This window comes from Sus scrofa, chromosome 18 (assembly GCF_000003025.6).
Source record: "Sus scrofa isolate TJ Tabasco breed Duroc chromosome 18, Sscrofa11.1, whole genome shotgun sequence".
NCBI lineage: Eukaryota > Metazoa > Chordata > Mammalia > Artiodactyla > Suidae > Sus > Sus scrofa.
In genome coordinates, this window is record NC_010460.4 from 42,913,610 (window position 1) to 42,930,997 (window position 17,388).

Here is a 17,388-nt window from a genome sequence, read left to right on the forward strand (position 1 = left end):
TCCAGGTGTGTGTGTCATAGTCCTTTCATTACTGTTTACCTCTAGGTTTGTTTGTTTGTTTGAAGATGTATGAGCAATAATTACATCATATATGTAGACTACTTTCACCTCTTATATATTGACATGTTCATCACGAAAACATAGAGTTCTTGGAAAGAACATAACACCTTTTTCTGATGAAATCAGCTCTATTTAGAAAACTCTTTAAGTTGTTACTGCTGTTTTCCTCAACCTGGAGGAGTTACAAGCCACAACACAGAAAGCTTCATTCTTTATAATCAGGGGAAAGTCATATGGTACTTCTTTGTAGAGCAAGAAAACCAAAAAAGAATTTTGGTTAAGTAGCATATCTTTTTAATCTTGTGTGAATTTTGATCAAGTCCCATCTAAATTATTATATAGACACAAGCATGAAATGACAACATATAAGTAGGTTATGGTTGTTTTTAAGTTATCGGCCTTTTTAGGTTAGCTGCATCTTTGTACCTTTTCATTCATAAAAGTAATCAGACATGAACTGTGACTTCGCTTGTATATAATTTGATTAAGTAATACTGCTAAGATGTGTCATATTTAAATTTATACAACTATGTTGTGGTATTCTTTTCAAAATAAAGTTTACTTAGGAAATAATTGGTTTTGTGAAAAATTATTCAAGCCCCAATTTCCCCAGCAGCTTTATGGATTTTTCTTAACTATTATTTTAGGTTTTATATCAAAACTAAATGAGGAAAATGGGGAGTTATCATCATAGCTCAGCGAAAACGAATCCGACTAGCATCCATGAGGATGCAGGTTCGATCCCTGGACTCACTTAGTGGGTTAAGGATCCGGTGTTGCTCTGAGCTGTGGTGTAGGTTGCAGATGCAGCTTGGATCTGGTGTTAATTGTGGTTGTGACGTAGGCCGGTGGCTACAGATCCCATTCGACCCCTAGCCTGGGAACCTCCATACGCTGTGGGGTGCAGTCCTAAAACAAAACAAAACAATAAGTGAGGAAACTGGACAGGTAGTGGGAAGTGAAGGGTAGGGTGGCATTTGGAATGTGTCTCTGGTTATCTACTTTGTTTAGATATATTTGTAAGGAAAGCTGTGGTTGGGTTCCGTTGTTTTGAAATAAGCATCAAACCTTGATCATGAATGGTGAATTTTTACCCTGGAGGAAATATGTGTGGTGTTTTGCTTTGTTTCAGGGTGGTTATCATTGTTTTGGTTTAGGGTTTGTGCATCACAGGTGGACATTATGATGATTAATGCCTGCTAAGTAAATTACGGCTATGAGATATCTTATGTAATTAAATGAAATTCTGGGTTACTCTGAAAATAACAATAAACAGTGATTTCTGGTTCAGACAGGTGATTAACCATTTGAATCTTTCCTGGGGACTTTGTATTTCTCATCTCATTCCTGATATAGGCTATTGCTCACATCTTTAATGCTATTTAGACATCACTGTGCAATCTCCCCACTGAATTGAGGATATGGGTGATTGCTCAGTGTTGTTTAGAAATTGCAGGAGGGGAAAAAGAAACTTGGTAAAATGTTACGGGAAAAAAATAAACCTCTTACCCCTTGTTAAAAAAGCAAATTGTTGGAGTTCCCATCATGACTCAGTGGTTAATGAATCTGACTAGGAACCATGAGGTTTCGGGTTCGATCCCTTACGTTGCTCAGTGGGTTAAGGATCCGGTGTGGCCTTGAGCTGTGGTGTAGGTCGCAGATGCAGCTTGGATCCCGTGTTGCTGTGGCTCTGGCGTAGGCTGGTGGCTACAGCTCTGATTCGACCCCTAGCCTGGGAACCTCCATATGCCACAGGAGTGGCCCAACAAATGGCAAAAAGACACACACACACACAAAAAGCAAATTGTCTCCCTAGAGATTATCATACCAAGTGAAGTAAGCCAGACAAAGACAAGTATTATGTGATACCATTTGTATGTGGAATCTAAAAAAATAATACAAATGAATCTATGTACAAAACAGAAATGGACTCATAGACATAGAAAAAAAAAATTGTGGTTACCAAAGGGGAAGTCAGGGGAGGGATAGATTAGGAGTATGGGATTAACAGATATATATGTATCACTATATATAAAATAGATAAACATCAAAGATTTACTGTATAGCACAGGGAACTATATTCAATGTCTTATAATAACCTATAGTGGAAAAAAAAAAGAAAAAATATACGTATAAGTGAATCACTTTACTGTATACTTGAAACCAACACAATATTGCAAATCTATACTTTTTTTTAATAAGCAAATCGTCGTTATAATAATAACTCTGGGAAAAAATAACAAGGGATTTATTTTCCAGAGATGTAGAGCACTTGGGCATAAGAGTTTTTGTTTTGTTTTGGTTTGGTTTCTTAACCATTTTAGTTTGAAGTCTAAACTGTCAAACATGAATATAAATTCTTATGCCCACTTGAAAACTTTAAAATTCTAGTACTTCTATCTTAACATCTATGGCATTCTTAATAGTAGAATTCGCATATTCCTTTCAGTATAATGCAATCCATACATTCATATATATGGGTTTGGAGTCTTATTTAAAAGTAAATTCTTTTCTGTCTTTAAATATATTATTATTTATTATTATTATTATTTTTTTCTTTTTAGGGCTGCACCCACAGCATATGGACCCTCCATATGCTGTGGATGCAACATAGCTCATGGCAACACCAGATCCTTAACCCACCGAGCGAGGCCAGGGATCGAACCCCGCAAACTCGTGGTTCCTAGTTGGATTCAATTACGCTGCGCCCTGATGGGAACTCCTAAAAATATTATTTTAAATATACTTTCAGCTTTGCCTCTGTTACCTTCCACTCCTTGCTCCAGACTGACAGCAGAAAGAGACCTTAGCAAACACTGGTTTCACAGCTCAGTTTTCAAATACAGTCAGGGGCAAGATTTGGTTCCTAAAGGCTACAGAAATGTAGCAGTGATTTAAATTTCATGTACACTAGAATCACATGAGATATGTGCCAGAAGTTCAGGCTCCTGACCCTTTCCTTAGAGATTCTGATTAGTTTGTGGATTGGGCCCATGAATCTGCATTTCAACCCACTTGCTAGATGATACCAATGCAGATGGTCCAAGAGCCTTAATCTGAGAGATGATCAACTTCCCTAATTCTCTGCCCTTGAATATATAGTATCGTATATTTTTTTCTTCTACAAATACTCTTTGCATTCTAGAAACCATTGGGCAATGGGGCAACTGATTGTGCCTAAAAATGAATCTATAGTTAAAGGATAAGTTGAATGGAGAAACTGTTCTCCCCAGGGATAAAAACTTTTTATGACTATGAATTCTTACAGTAGAAAGTTAGGTGGACAGTAAATATGTTTTTGTGAACACCCTATCTACCAGAAAAGAGCGCCAGACTTTCCTCAAATTATTCTTCTGTATTATTTTTCTCAGAAATATCTATAACCCACACTTTTAGAACAATATACAGTTAAGATTTAGGGAAAAATAAAACTATTCTCCTAAAAATATATAGATGTGTATATATATTTATATAGAGAAAACAAACTATATACTGTGTATAAACTATATACTGTGTATGGCTATGTATATACTTAGATGTGTGTGTGTGTGTGTGTGTGTGTGTGTGTGTTAGTCTTGCACCAAATATAGTCATTGAAATGCTCTCTCTAGTACAGGATTTCCTCTCTCTGGAAACTTCTTTACTGTGCACACTTGCTTTTTTGTCAGTCTGGAGTCTGTCATTCTCTACTTTGCTCACTTTTCTGTGTTTCACTTATAATTAAGGTAAAACTACCTAGCAGTTCTCCATATGAAACCAGCAATAATCTTTGTTTACCCCCTTCAGCTTGAGGGCTACCAAGGGATTAAGTGGCTCCTTTGGATATACATAGATAATTTTTAAGGAAAGGATAAAAACGGTTGGAAGATTCTGGGAGCTCTAAACACATCGCACACTGGATTCTTTTGTTTACCAGTTCTTTGTGTCCCCGTGCTGCTAATAAAGCCTCTGGGCATAAAATGGATGACTTGAGTGAGTATGAGTCAGCCAGTAATTTACAAAGCCAATCTTAAGTGCCTGTGAGCTAGACGACCATCTATTTTATTTTATGATCTAAAGACAAATAACATGAGATGTCTGCTGAGGTCTTATTCTAAAAGTCCAGAGTAAAACGGATGCTGTCCTCTTGGTCTCTAGGTTCAGGTAAATTATATCCCACTTAGGGGTTTCTGGGAATTTACAATTAATTGAAAATTCCATACTGCAGTAAGATAAAGATAATTTCCTCTTCGGTAAACAGATGCAGTAAAAAACAATTCCAAACACAAGATAGTTTGACTTTATAAAGAATGAAGGAAGGGTAGGGAGATCTGATGGGGCTTTGTTCCCATTTCTTGTAGCATTTTCTCATTCATGGTTAGACTTACTTTGCCGGAGTGCATTTTATGTTAATGTAACTTTGGATGGAATTTTTACCTCTGGGTAGGAGAGTAAGACATGACATTCAACCACATTTTGTTGATTCTTCACCTGTATGACCACATCTCCTGGAATTGTGGCACAGCTATTTTGTGCAATAGACATTCTCTTTGAGACATTTTAGTAGATTTTTAAAAGATGGTTCTTGACATTAATAGCTAAATTTAATTAAGCCGGTAATTATAATTGTGTAGAATAACCAAGAAGAGGAGTAGTACAAGTATAGGAGATGTGCCCTAAAATAAGAGACAACATTTCACTTGCAGGAAAACAGAGACCTTAAAAAAAGGGTCTTGCAATGAAATCCGCATTTGAATGGCCAAATCTCCGCTCCCCAGCATCATTGTTCTCTCCTGCTATCTTCATTCCAACGGGTTCCTTGAGACTAATCACTTAAGTTTTTCCTTGCATGATTTTGGCTACATTTTATGATATGTAATCTTTTATAAAATGCCATGCCATATACCTTAGTATACAGGGTTTTCTGCTTTGAATCATAGTCTTTAAAGAAAATTAAGCAGCCTACTAAAGTTAATTGATTCTCACTCATATTAAGGCTGAACAGTAAATCAAAGCTGCTCCTTGGATTTTTTTTTTCAAACATTTTATTACCATGGCAATAATGCTTTAAAACTATTAACTCTTTATTCACCTGTTTATCCTGAACTGGGCAATGTTCTCTGGTTTTCTAATATGTTTTTTGAGGGGGGTATTTTATTTCCATTTTTAATAAAAATTAATTGTAGTACAATGATTATTTTTTACAGTTCAATACATTTTAGTATATTCTCGAGTTAAGCATCCATTACCACAGTTTTAGAACATTTTCGTCACCCCGAAAAGAAACTTCCATACCCTTTACCAGTTACTGCCCACTTTCCTCCCACCCGCTAAGCTACCAGTCTACTCTCTCTATGTATTTGGCTATTCTAGAATTTTTCTAATAATTTTTAAAGCTCAAGCCTTTCTTTTCACTCAGTGTAAGGAAAAATCAATGATCTGAGAAATTCATATGATACTAAAATAATCTCTACTTTTAAATTTTGTTTCAAAAAATATGAGATTTTTGAAATTCAAATAGAACCAAAGATCCCAGCTCTGAGTAATAAATCACTCTGTATGCCAAATCCTTTGCACACAGAAGAGCTAGAATCAATGACATAAGGGATATAATAAGAATAGTAAAAAACCCTAGGACTTGGTTTATGATTAAGGTAGAAAGTCAGTGGCAAGGAGAATAAAGAATAATCAGGAATTTAAAAACTAAAATATCTCCATATATCTAGATTATTCCCAATTCTCTGAAAGTCAGTTAAATAATCCAACAAGAAACAAAACAGGAGTTCCCGTTGTGGCTCAGCGGAAATGAACCTGACTAGTATCCATGAGGACGAAGTTTCAATCCCCGGCCTTGTTCAGTGATTAAGGATCCCGCGTTGCCGTGAGCCGTGGTGTAGGTTGCAGATGCGGCTCGGATCTGGAGTTGCTGTGGCTGCGGTGTAGGCCAACAGCTACAGCTCTGATTAGACCCCTAGCCTGGGAACCTCCATATGCCACAAGTGTGGCCTTCACACCACCAAAAAAAAAGAAAAAAAAAAAAAAAAGAAGAAGAAGAAACAATTAATATCAGGGTTTTTTGTTTGTTTGTTTGTTTGTCTTTTATAGTACATAGAAGAGTAATCCCCAAAAATACTCTTTCTCTAGAGTCAGAAATTTCATACATTCTATCAATAGGTAAAATGTTTGTTTAATCACTCATAGCATGAAAGAAATCTTCCTTTAATTAAATCCAAAATTCCTACAGCAATTTAGAAAGACTTTGTTTTGGTTTCTGAAGAATTGGAAAATAACTAATAGTAACTTCTGGTTAAGTCATACATTATCTCAAGTGAGCAATGGTGTTAAAACTGCCAACATAAGAGGCTCAACATTTACAATTCAAAACAAGCTTTCATTTATTAAAAAGGCAGCCTCAAGTGTCACTAGAATATTAAAAACCAGCCCTATTTTAAAACTGCATAGCATGAGATGAACCTTTTCTACCCAGGTAAACTAGGAAAACATGTCAGGAAGAAAGGATTAGCTTGAAACTCCTAAATCTGATCGTAGAATCCTCTAGTCTGCTCTTTAATGACTGTAAAGTGAAGTTTCATCAATCTCCCTTTAAATTATCTGTAGAGTTGGCTAAACCCATGAATAACCCCAAGAGGTACAGCCACGAATGTAAAGCATACATAATAATTTGTTTCTAAAACCAGATCCAGAACATTCATGAACTATCTTATTTAAAATTAAAAAATAAAATTAAATAGGAGCCTCATTGAAATGACATATTTGAATAACTGAACTTATAAACCCCGGCCTAATTATATGAGTAGAATTTCATAACTTTTTGCTAAAATATTTTTTATGGTTGTCTAAATTGCATAGCTAAAGGGCTTGATGGATCATTTAAATTCTAAAAATAATTTAAAAATAGATTTGAATACTCAAGCTCTCTCAGCGTTGCCTATACTCAATGTGTGCAGTCATTCTGTAAATTGTTTTAAGGGCATTCTAAAGGTTTGTTACTATGGTAACCAAATTCAGAAAACTAACCTCCTAAACGTGGTTGTCATAGGACTAAGGCAGGTGGCTGACTACTCTTAACTAGTGCTTTTCTTTGTCATTTTCCCATGGCTTTTCTGTCAGCTCCTTTCTTTAGTTCTCATAAGATTACATGCAAGGCAATGACACAGGCTTTTTTACCCATGCATAAGTGCCTCACTCACATAATATTGTCTCTCGTTCATCCCCGAGAGAGTTGCCCAGTGACAGATCTTTTTCCTCTTGCTACAATGATACACTAAAAGAAGTACTAAGTGGGAAATACCTCTACATGCAATGTGTTAAAGGCCTGTCTCAATTACACATGTACTTCAGCTCCTCCCAAATCATTGCATGGGCTTCTTTAGAAAATCCACACTGGTTAGAAGAAAGGCAAAATTGTCAACAATGTATTTTTTTTTAATGGTCTAGCTTTGAGTAGCCCTCATTTATCATCGTCTTTCAAACTTGTTTATAGTCCCCAATATGCTAGATTAATATATCTATCTAGGCATAACTCTTAATGTTACCCTGACAACAACATGTGATATATGCATATATTACCTGTATGCTTAGTTAACTTCCCTGCTTGCCTCTGATGTCTTGAGAGGTGGGGCTGATACGCCTTTTTCATTTTTGTAGTAATAGTGCAGTTCCTGGTACAGGGGTTCAATAAATGTTTCTTGTTAAATCAGTATGTTGAGTGTGCGCACTACTATATATAAAATAGATAATCAACAGGGACCTACTGTATAGCACAGAGAACTCTATTCAATATTCTGTAATAACCTATATGGGGAAAGAATCTAAAAAAGAGTGGACATATGTATATGGATAACTGAATCTCTTTACACCTGAAACTGACACAACATTGTAAATCAACTATACTCCAATATAAAGAAATCTTTTTTTTTTTTTTTTGTCTTTTTAGGGCCACACCTGTGGCATATGGGGTTCCCAGGTAGGGGTCGAATTGGTGCTGTAGCCACCAGCCATAGCCACAGCCACAGCAATGCCAGATCCGAGCCATATCTGCGACCTACACCACAGCTCACAACACCACCAGATCCTTTAACCTACTGAGTGGGGTCAGGGATCAAACCCAAGTCCTCATAGATACTTACTGGGTTTTTTATCACTGCACCTCAGTGGGAACTCCTTTATTCCAAAATAAAAGAAAAATTAAACTTAAAAAATCAGGAGTTCCCACCGTGGTGCGGTGGACTAAGAATTGGACTCCAATGGTTTGGGATGCTGCGGAGGTGTGGGTTCAGTCTCCAGCCTGGTGCAGTGGGTTAAAGGATCCAGTGTTGCCACAGCTGCGGTGGAGGTCACAGCTGTGGCTCGGATTCAATCCCTGACCCAGGAACTTCCATATGGAAACGTCCATAAAAAGAAAAAAAAATCAGTAAGATGAAGGAATTCTATAAGTAAACTACGCATTTGTAGTTCTTAAAATTATGCATCTAGTTGATTCTGTATCAGGCAATTCAGTTCCTTAAGGACATTAAAATGAGTGTTCCTGGCCTTCCACATCTGCCCGTGAAGGAAAAATTGCCATGGGACTTGCTATCCTGTTGTGAGCAACTAGAAAACTGGGCAAAATGTATGACATAAATTTTGTCAGACACTGGACAACCAGCAGAGCAGGACTGTGATTCTCAAGAAAGGAAATAAATAAGAGCTACAATCACCTCGGCTTTCTGCTTGGAGGCAGTTCCTGAACTGCACATGGTAAAAAGAGGGAAACAAAACAGAGCCCAGTTGTTTTGTGGGGTTGACTGTTAAACAGAGATCAAAGCAGCTAGAATCTGTGGGGGCAGAGCTCTGAAGAAGAGAAAACTAAAGAGAAGAAAAACTTCAGAAATTTGCATAACTCAAATTCCTTGAGTTTTTGAGTGAATACCAATCTGTGCATGCATATGATGAATCACCACAGGATCAGGCAAAGAGTAACTCCTGAGGACAGGACAACTATTGGGGAGCTGTGCACCAAGAATTTCCCAGAGCTCACACACTGGGAATTGTCCAGGTTCCTACCAGCCAGATTGATCATACTGATTACATGAGCCATTCATTAGAGCCCACTGGTGAGTCGTACCTTAGTAAAAGGATTAAAGTAGCTACAGAATTAAAGCTACCCTAGAGTTGTCCTAAACAGCTTATAAACAAGTTTCAAATGGGCGAAGCTGATTCTTAAGGACAAAGTCCAACAATCTTTAAAGAAATTTTTTAAAAAATCCATCAGTCAACAACATAAAATTCACAAAGTCTTACATCCAACAAAAAATTACAAAAGATGCAGGAGATAAATGAATCAATAAAAGACTAAAAATCTACAGAAATGATGGAATTAGCATACAAGGACTTTTAAAATAGCTATTAAAATATAAATATGGCGGCAGTGCCAGGACACAGGTTCAATCCCTGGCCCAGGACAGTGGGGGAAAGGATCTGGCCCAGGAACTCCATATGGCTAATAAACCAATAATGGATATAAAAAGGAATAGGAAAAAATACTCAATTCTTCAAAAAAAAGGCAAGAGCAAAAAAACAGAATGAAGAACAGCTAGAAAAATAAAAGTAGCAATATGTTTCATTTAAAACCCATCATATTGATCATTACATTAAACATAGTCTATACCAGTTTCTCAGCCTCAGTGCTACTGACATTTAGGGCTGCAGTTTGCCTTGTAGGATGTTTAATAGCACCGCTGACCTCTATGCACTAGATGCCAGTGGAGACCTCCCTCATAACTGCCACTGTGACAACAAAAATGTCTCCAGACACTGCCAAATGTCACCTGGGGGCAAAATTGCCCTCCTCCTTTTAGGAGCCACTGATCTAAGCACATCAATGCAAAGGCAAAGAGTATCTAACTGAATGAAAAGCAAGAGCCAATTCTATTCTGTCTAAACAAAAACAATCTACTATAACATAAAGACAGAAGTTGAAAGTAAAAGGACAGTTTGGGGTTGGTAGATGCAAACTATTACATTTAGCAATGAGATCCTACTGTACAGCCAAAGAACTATATCCAATCTCTTGTGTTTAGAACATGATGGAAGACAGTATAAGGAAAAGAGTGTATATATATGTATGGCTGGGTTACTATGCTGTACAGCAGAAACTGGCACATCATTGTAAATCAACTCTACTTTTTTTAAAAGAGTAAAAGGACAGTTTCCTTGGACTTAGATGCAGAATAAGGTCCCTTTGTGCTGCCAAGTATCTAAGAGGACTGCTCTGTTCTCCCCTTTCTGGATTGATTCCCCCAGCCCACTCCCATTATCCATTCACTCCTGACAAACCACAAGCACAGGCATAACATTCAAAGGCAGAAAAAAAAAGTCTCCTTTCCTCCTCTGCATTCAGTCACCCAGTTTCCTCCCTGGTGGCATCTACTATTACAGATTCTTAGGTATCCTTCCAAAATTGGTCTATGCATTTGCAAATGACTACAGGCACACTCCCCCCCCATAAATGATAACACATTTATACAACCTTCTGCAGTGGTTCCACCCACCCTTATATAGGTTGAAAATCTTTCATATCAGCACATAGAAATAGATCTTCCTCATTTTTTAAATAGCTTGATAGCATTCCACTGCATTGACGTGCTGTAATTTATTTGAACGGTTCTCTATTGATGGACATATGCTTCTAATATTTGCTAGCACAAATGATGTCGCAAGGGATGACCTTTACTCGATGTATTTCCTACTTATGTTGGTATATCTGCAGGATAAATTTCAGAAACAAAATCTTTAGATAAGACTATATTTGTACGTTATTTTAGTAGATTTTGTCACGTTGTCCTCTATGGAGGTTATAAAACTTTATGATTTTTGCTAATCTGACAGGTGGAAAATGCTAACTTTATATACGATTTGATTTGCAGTTAAGTGAGCTTGAAATTTTTTCATGTACCTGTAGTATTGCATTTGTTTTCCTGTGAGCTCTCTCTTCACATCCTTTGAGATGGTCTTTTCTGATTATGAAAAGATAGAGTCTGTGTTCTGCCAACAGACGGATGGTCACGTCCTGACCAATGGCCTTGACATCAGTATCAACACACCTGTCACCTGTTTGTGGATTTATTAACCCAGGTATGGAATCTTGACTTTGCTACCTGCTCTGTGACCTTGGGCGAGTTGCTTAACCTCTTTAGGCTTTAGTGTCCAAATACTGGGCACAGGGTCTGGCTTATCAACATGGCGCAGAACCGCATTTTCAAACCTAGGAAGGGAGTCGGTTTGGACACATGAGTCAACAAAGTACGGGACACGTTTCTCCGCGGAGAAATCGTGCTTAGGCACCGAGGCCCGCGGGTAGCCACCAAAACTGCTGAGTCCAGGAGAGACGCGGGAGACAGTGGGGCCTGGCTCCTTAAAGCCCGAGTTCTCCCTTTCGAGACAGCCGCGATCCCAGCAGGGACCAAAAGAAATAAAAATCGCGCAAAGAGGAGCCACTTTCGGCGGCGAGATTCGCCCTCCCCGGCACCCCTTCTGCTCCCAGGCGCCTACGCTAGCAGGCAGCGCGCGGGTGCAGCGCGGCCTCCGGCCGGGGTGGGGGGAGGCGGCTGGGGGTGGGGGTGGGTCCCGCGATCACGTGAGCCCGGCCAGCTGTTCGCTGGGGGCGGCGGGCCCGAGCGCCGGGAGTCTGGGGAGGGGGAAGCGCCCGACAGCCGCCTCCGCCACTGCAGCTACAGCCCCCGATGTCGCCACAGTAATCGCAGCCGAGGCAGCACCCGCACCCTCTCCGGCCGCAGCATCAGCACCGCCGAGCCGAGTACGGAGCCCGCCGCCCCGCAGGTGAGCCGTGACCAGCACCACTGCGAGTGCAGGGAGTCTGCAGCCGCTTCCCTCGGCGGGTTTCACCCTCTCCGCCATCGCCGTCCCCAGTGCCTCGTCGCCTCCCTCTGTCTCTCCAAACTGGCGGGCAGCACTACTGGGGCCGTATCCCACGGACGCTGGCCCCGGGCTGGCTGGGGTCTCTAGGGGATCGCGGAGAGGGGACCTCAGCCCGGGGTTGGGGGTGACTTGGGATACAGGCTGCAGGGACGTAGGAGAGGGACACCCCACCCAGGGGCGCAGGCACTGCAGCCTGGATGGAACCTGTCTTCGGTCTCCGCATCCCAACCCATCCTTCCCCCCCACCTCTCTTTAACTCTCCTCACCTCCCAGGCCGCTCTTTCTGTGGCTTCCTGATACCCAAGTTGCTGGCCCGCAGGGGTGCGTGCCCTGTGCGGCCCCCCGGCCCCCGCCACCTCTAGGCCGCTCGGGGGTCCGCGGCTGTGTCCGGCGCATTGCTGGTGGCGGGGCGGGCCTGGCACTTTCCAGGGAGGTAACGCACCTGCCGCGCCGGCGGGCTCGCGAGAACATGGCTGCCTGGAGGGCCCGCTGCCCTTGGCCTGGCCCTGACCCCCTTGTCCACCCGGTCCGGAGTCGCCGCCGAATCGTGCCCGGAAGACCACCCTCCCCTTAGGGGCAAACGCGCGTTCTGTGGCTAAAGTCTACGCGGGCCGCGGGACTTGACACAACCCCCTCCCCTCCCCCCGCAAGCCACACCCGGGCTGTTCTTGGGGGTGGGGGAGGTCAGGGCAAGTTAAGGCGGTGGCGCCCGGGCACTTAGGCGTAAAAAACACGCGTATTTCTGAGACGATTATCCACTTCAGTGTGTCTTTGCATCCTCCGTTCGCTTGTCTTTCGGGGCGCGGATTATTAGGCGACATCACTCTTGAGGTCTGAGACGGGTGGGATCTGCAAAGCGGGAGGGATGTTCGAACTTCAGAGAATCTAAGAGAACTAAGTTAGGGGTTAAAAATATCCATTAAACTCAAATGCAGATAAGGAAGCAGTCATTTGCTGGAACTCGAAACTGTCTTGGAAGGGTTCTGTAAAATAATATAGTCTTTCTAGATTTGCTGTTTAACTCTGGTTTGCAAGTGCCTTCTTGAATTACGCTTATGTCCAGCTTCCAGATGGAGTGTGTGTGTGTGGTGTGCCTACTGTGTTCCAAGCCTAACTAGAAGATGCATCAGTTGTAGAGCAAACCTATGTTAATTCAAAATGGCAGCATGAACGATCAGGCCAGGCGAACGCAGCACAGACCACAGCTAACAGCAGCTGCCCCCTGGCTTAAGCCTTGCCGAGGGAATCCGCGGAAGGAAAGGTTCTCCTGGGTATCACTGCAGCCAGCCCTAGTGGGGTAGGGAGTGATTCTTGTAGTGGGCTAGATTTTAGGGCGCTGCAGGGTTCTGGAGAGGTTAAGTGGGAAGTTGGAGAAGCTGTAATTATCTTCTTTAAATTACTAAAAGCTGGTGCAAACACCTGATTAAAACTCTGTGATTTTGGTCTGATTTTTCTCCAGGCTCCACTAAAGTCAATTTGTGTGGCTGCTGATACCTGTTTGATAACTTAGGTGCTGTTTTGTACCTACAAGTGGCTCTTAGAAGAGATGTTTAGTATAAACATTATCCAAGATCAGTACACGTAAGAAATACCAGGTTCTTAGAGCAAGTTTCATTGGAAAAACGGATTTAACCTTATGAGCAAGCACTAAGGCCCCAAAGGATGGCAAATTCTTGAAAGGTGACTCATTTTAGGATTTTTTTTTTTTTTTCAAACAACCTTGCTTTCCCGTTTCACTGTTGTGCTGCCAGCCATCTTCTCATTTAGCTAGGATGAGATGCACGAGGAGGCAAGTGTTTCAGGGATAATGGGATAGAGGAAGATTAGTGCAAAGGTCAGGAACAGCGAGCTGGAAGCAGCCTGAGAAAGCCTTGCTGTCAGCCTCCTCTTTACACCCAGAGGGGCTGAATCCTGCAGGGGGAATGGACTGTGCCCAAGGTCATATAGCTGGTTAGCAGCTGGCAGTGGGATCTGATACTCAGGTCTCCTAATTCCCCGTTTTAGGGTTCCACGTGCCACTTTTCAAAGCCTGGGAGAAAGGGGCAAACCTGTCATTGTTAGCATGGCAAACACTTCATGAAACCCAACTGTAACATGAATTTTAAAAGCTGTAGGTATTTAAAGTAAGTGCCTACACTTTAGTTTCCCAGCTTAAGCCCATTTAACCTCTTAAGCTGTGTCCACCTCCTGTTCCCCTTTTCCAGGGACTAAACTGCTTCTATATTTAAGCACCAAAAACATAATTTTATGTTTTGTATGTTTTATGTCAAAGTCCCAGTGAGAAGGGCATTCTTTGATTTAAAATTAGCTGCTTGTCTTGCTCTCAAAGAAACCAAGGTGGATCCTCTAATAGTTTTAAATATATCTAACTTTAAGTGACAGTCAATAACAAACCTATTTTAAAATATCTTGCAGCAGCACTGAAGACAGAGACTTTTTCTAGAATTTGAATTTGAGCTCTCGAGTCATACCACTGACCCTAGTTCTACTAAAGTAGAACTAGAAATTGTGCCTGGGTTGGTATTTGTGCAGAGGTGGTAAGGGTTTGGAAAGTATTTCTTCTGAACCTTCTGTACCTTCAACCCAGTGATCTGTAAAAGGAGAAGGTGGGTGGGCTGCAGGGAACAGGGAGAATAATTTCTGATGGTGAAAACAGATAGGACCTCAGTGTGGATAGACAGATGTGTTGAAGTGAAGACAGATGCTGTTGCCACGTGTGCCATTAAAAAGTGACTCACATTAGAGCATGAATGTGAAGATTCCTTCATTGACAGTTCCTGATAAGCCAAAGATATTGAAATCACAAGTTTAAAAAGTACATTAACACATGCGTCTGTATTTGTCGGAGAACAATACAAAATACAAAAAAGCCAAAGTTAGGAGTTCCCGTCATAGCACAGTGGTTAGCGAATCCGACTAAGAACCATGAGGTTGCAGGTTCGATCCCTGGCCTTACTCAGTGGGTTAAGGATCCGGCGTTGCCGTGAGCTGTGGTGTAGGTCGCAGACGCGGCTTGGATCCCACAGTGCTGTGGCTCTGGGAGGCCCGTGGCTACAGCTCCGATTCGACCCCTGGCCTGGGAACCTCCATATGCCATGGGAGCAGCCCAAGAAATGGCAAAAAGACAAAAAAAAAAAAAAAAAAAAAAAAAAGCCAAAGTTATTTTTAAAAAAATCACCTATGATCCTTTTATCCAGCACCCGTCAGTCATTCTGGAAATTTGTGAGCATGTTCATTGGAGTAAGAGCCTAGGTTTGTGCTGTCCAATCCAGCAGCCACTAGCTCCCAGCCCTGTGTGCACTTGAAATGTGGCTAGTCTGGATTTCGATGTGTTGTAAATGTAAAATACACACCAGATTTCAAAAAAAATTTTTTTTTCTTTTTATGCTTGCACCTCTGGTATAATGGAAGTTCCTAGGCCAGGGGTCAAATCACAGCTGTAGCTGTAGCCTGTGCTACAGCCATAGCAACACTGTATCCAAGCTGCATCTTCAGCCTACAGTGCAGCATGTGGCAATGCCGGATCCTTAACCCACTGAGCGAGGCCAGGGATTGAACCCATATCTTCACAGAGACAATGTTGGGTCCTTAACTTCCTGAGCCACAGTGGGAGTTCCCATATTTCAAAAATGTATATGAAAAGGGAATTTTAAATATTTCATTAGTTTATTTAGTTATTGAAGTATAGTTGATTTACAATATTATTATTAGTTTCAGTGTACAACATAGTATTTTTATAGATTATTCTCCACTTTAAATTATGGAGTGTGTGGTACAATGTAACCACTAGTCTGTTCTCTATATCTGTGAGTCTCTTTCTGTTTTGTTATATTTATCTGTTTGTTTTATTTTTTAGATCTCATATAAACAATAACATAAGGTATTTGTCTTTCTTTGCCTTATTTCACTAAACATAATACCCTCTAGGTTTATCCATGCTGTTGCAAATGGCAGAATTTCACTGAATAGATACAGTTCATTAATAATTCTTATAGTGATTATGCAGGCATACCTGGAAGATATTGAGAGTTGAGTTTCAGACCACTGCAATAAAGCAAATATCAAAAGAAAGAATTTTTTGGTTTCCCAATATCTAAAACTTATGTTGATAGTGTAGTCTATTAAGTGTGTAATAGCAATATATCTAAAAAAGTTTATACCTTAATTTAAAAACACTTTATTACATGGAAACAACCTAAATGTCCATTGACAAATGAATGGATTGAGAAGATGTGGTACATGTATACAATGGAATACTACTCAGCCCTAAAAACAAAATGATGCCATCTATAGCAACATGGATGCAATTAGAGAGTCTCATACTGAGTGAAGTAAATCAGAAAGAGAAGGACAAATACCATATGATATCACTTATATGTGGAATCTAAAATATGGCACAAGTGAACCTATCTACAGAGCAGAAACAGACTCACAGACGTAAAGAACAGACTGTGGTTGCCAAGAGGAAGAGAGGAGGGAGTGGGATGGACTGGGAGTTTGAGGTTAGTAGATGCAAACTATTGCATTTAGAATGGATAAGTGGAGTTCCCATCGTGGCCCAGTGGTTAACGAATCCGACTAAGAACCATGAGGTTGCGGGTTCGATCCCTGCCCCTTGCTCAGTGGGTTAACGATCCGGTGTTACCGTGAGCTGTGGTGTAGGTTGCAGACGCGGCTTGGATCCCGCATTGTTGTGGCTGTGGCGTAGGCCGGCGGCTATAGCTCTGATTGGACCCCTAGTCTGGGAACCTCCATATGCTGCGGGAGCGGCCCAAGAAATGGCAAAAAGACCAAAAAAAAAAAAAAAAAAGAATGGATAAGTAATGACGTCCTACTCTGTAGCACAGGGAATGATATCCAATCTCTTAGGACAGACAATGATGGAAAATAATATCTAAAAAAGGAATTGTGTGTCACTTTGCTGTACAGCAGAAATTAGACAATATTGTACATCAACTCTACATTATTTAAAAAATATTAAAAAAAGAAAAAATCATATTGCTAAAATGCTACCATCATCTGAGCCTTCAGCAAGTTATAATCTTCTCCGTAGTAACATCAAAGATCACTGGTGGTCGTTTTATTTATTTTTTATTTTAACATTATTTTTATTATATTTGTTACTTATTTTCACCTTGGAATATTGTGAGAATTAACAAAATGTGACACAGGCGGGAAGTGAGCAATTAATGCCGTTGGGGAAATGGCACCCGTAGTCTTGCTTCCCTTAGGCTTTGCCACAGATCTTCAGTTTGCAAAAAACACAGTTATCTCTGAAGCGCAGTAAACGCAAAGCATGATGAGATGAGGATGCCTGAATATTGAATTAATACTCTGGATATATTGGGATTTAAACAAAATATGTTATTAAAAACGATTTCACCCATTTCCCTTCACTTGTTTAGACGC

General features: G+C 40.6%; 1 protein-coding gene across 2 annotated transcripts in view; it reads left to right on the forward strand.

Annotated features, from left to right (window-relative positions):
• Positions 10,998 to 17,388, forward strand: part of SCRN1 (secernin 1) — a 63,320-nt gene continuing 56,929 nt past the window's right edge. The window contains exon 1 of one of the 2 annotated variants that reach the window (XM_021078608.1): positions 10,998 to 11,175. The gene's annotated coding sequence lies outside the window, so the exon portion shown is untranslated. Of the gene's footprint in view, positions 11,176 to 11,649; positions 11,881 to 17,388 lie in introns of those variants that run through there. The other variant, XM_003134812.4, reaches the window with a different exon arrangement.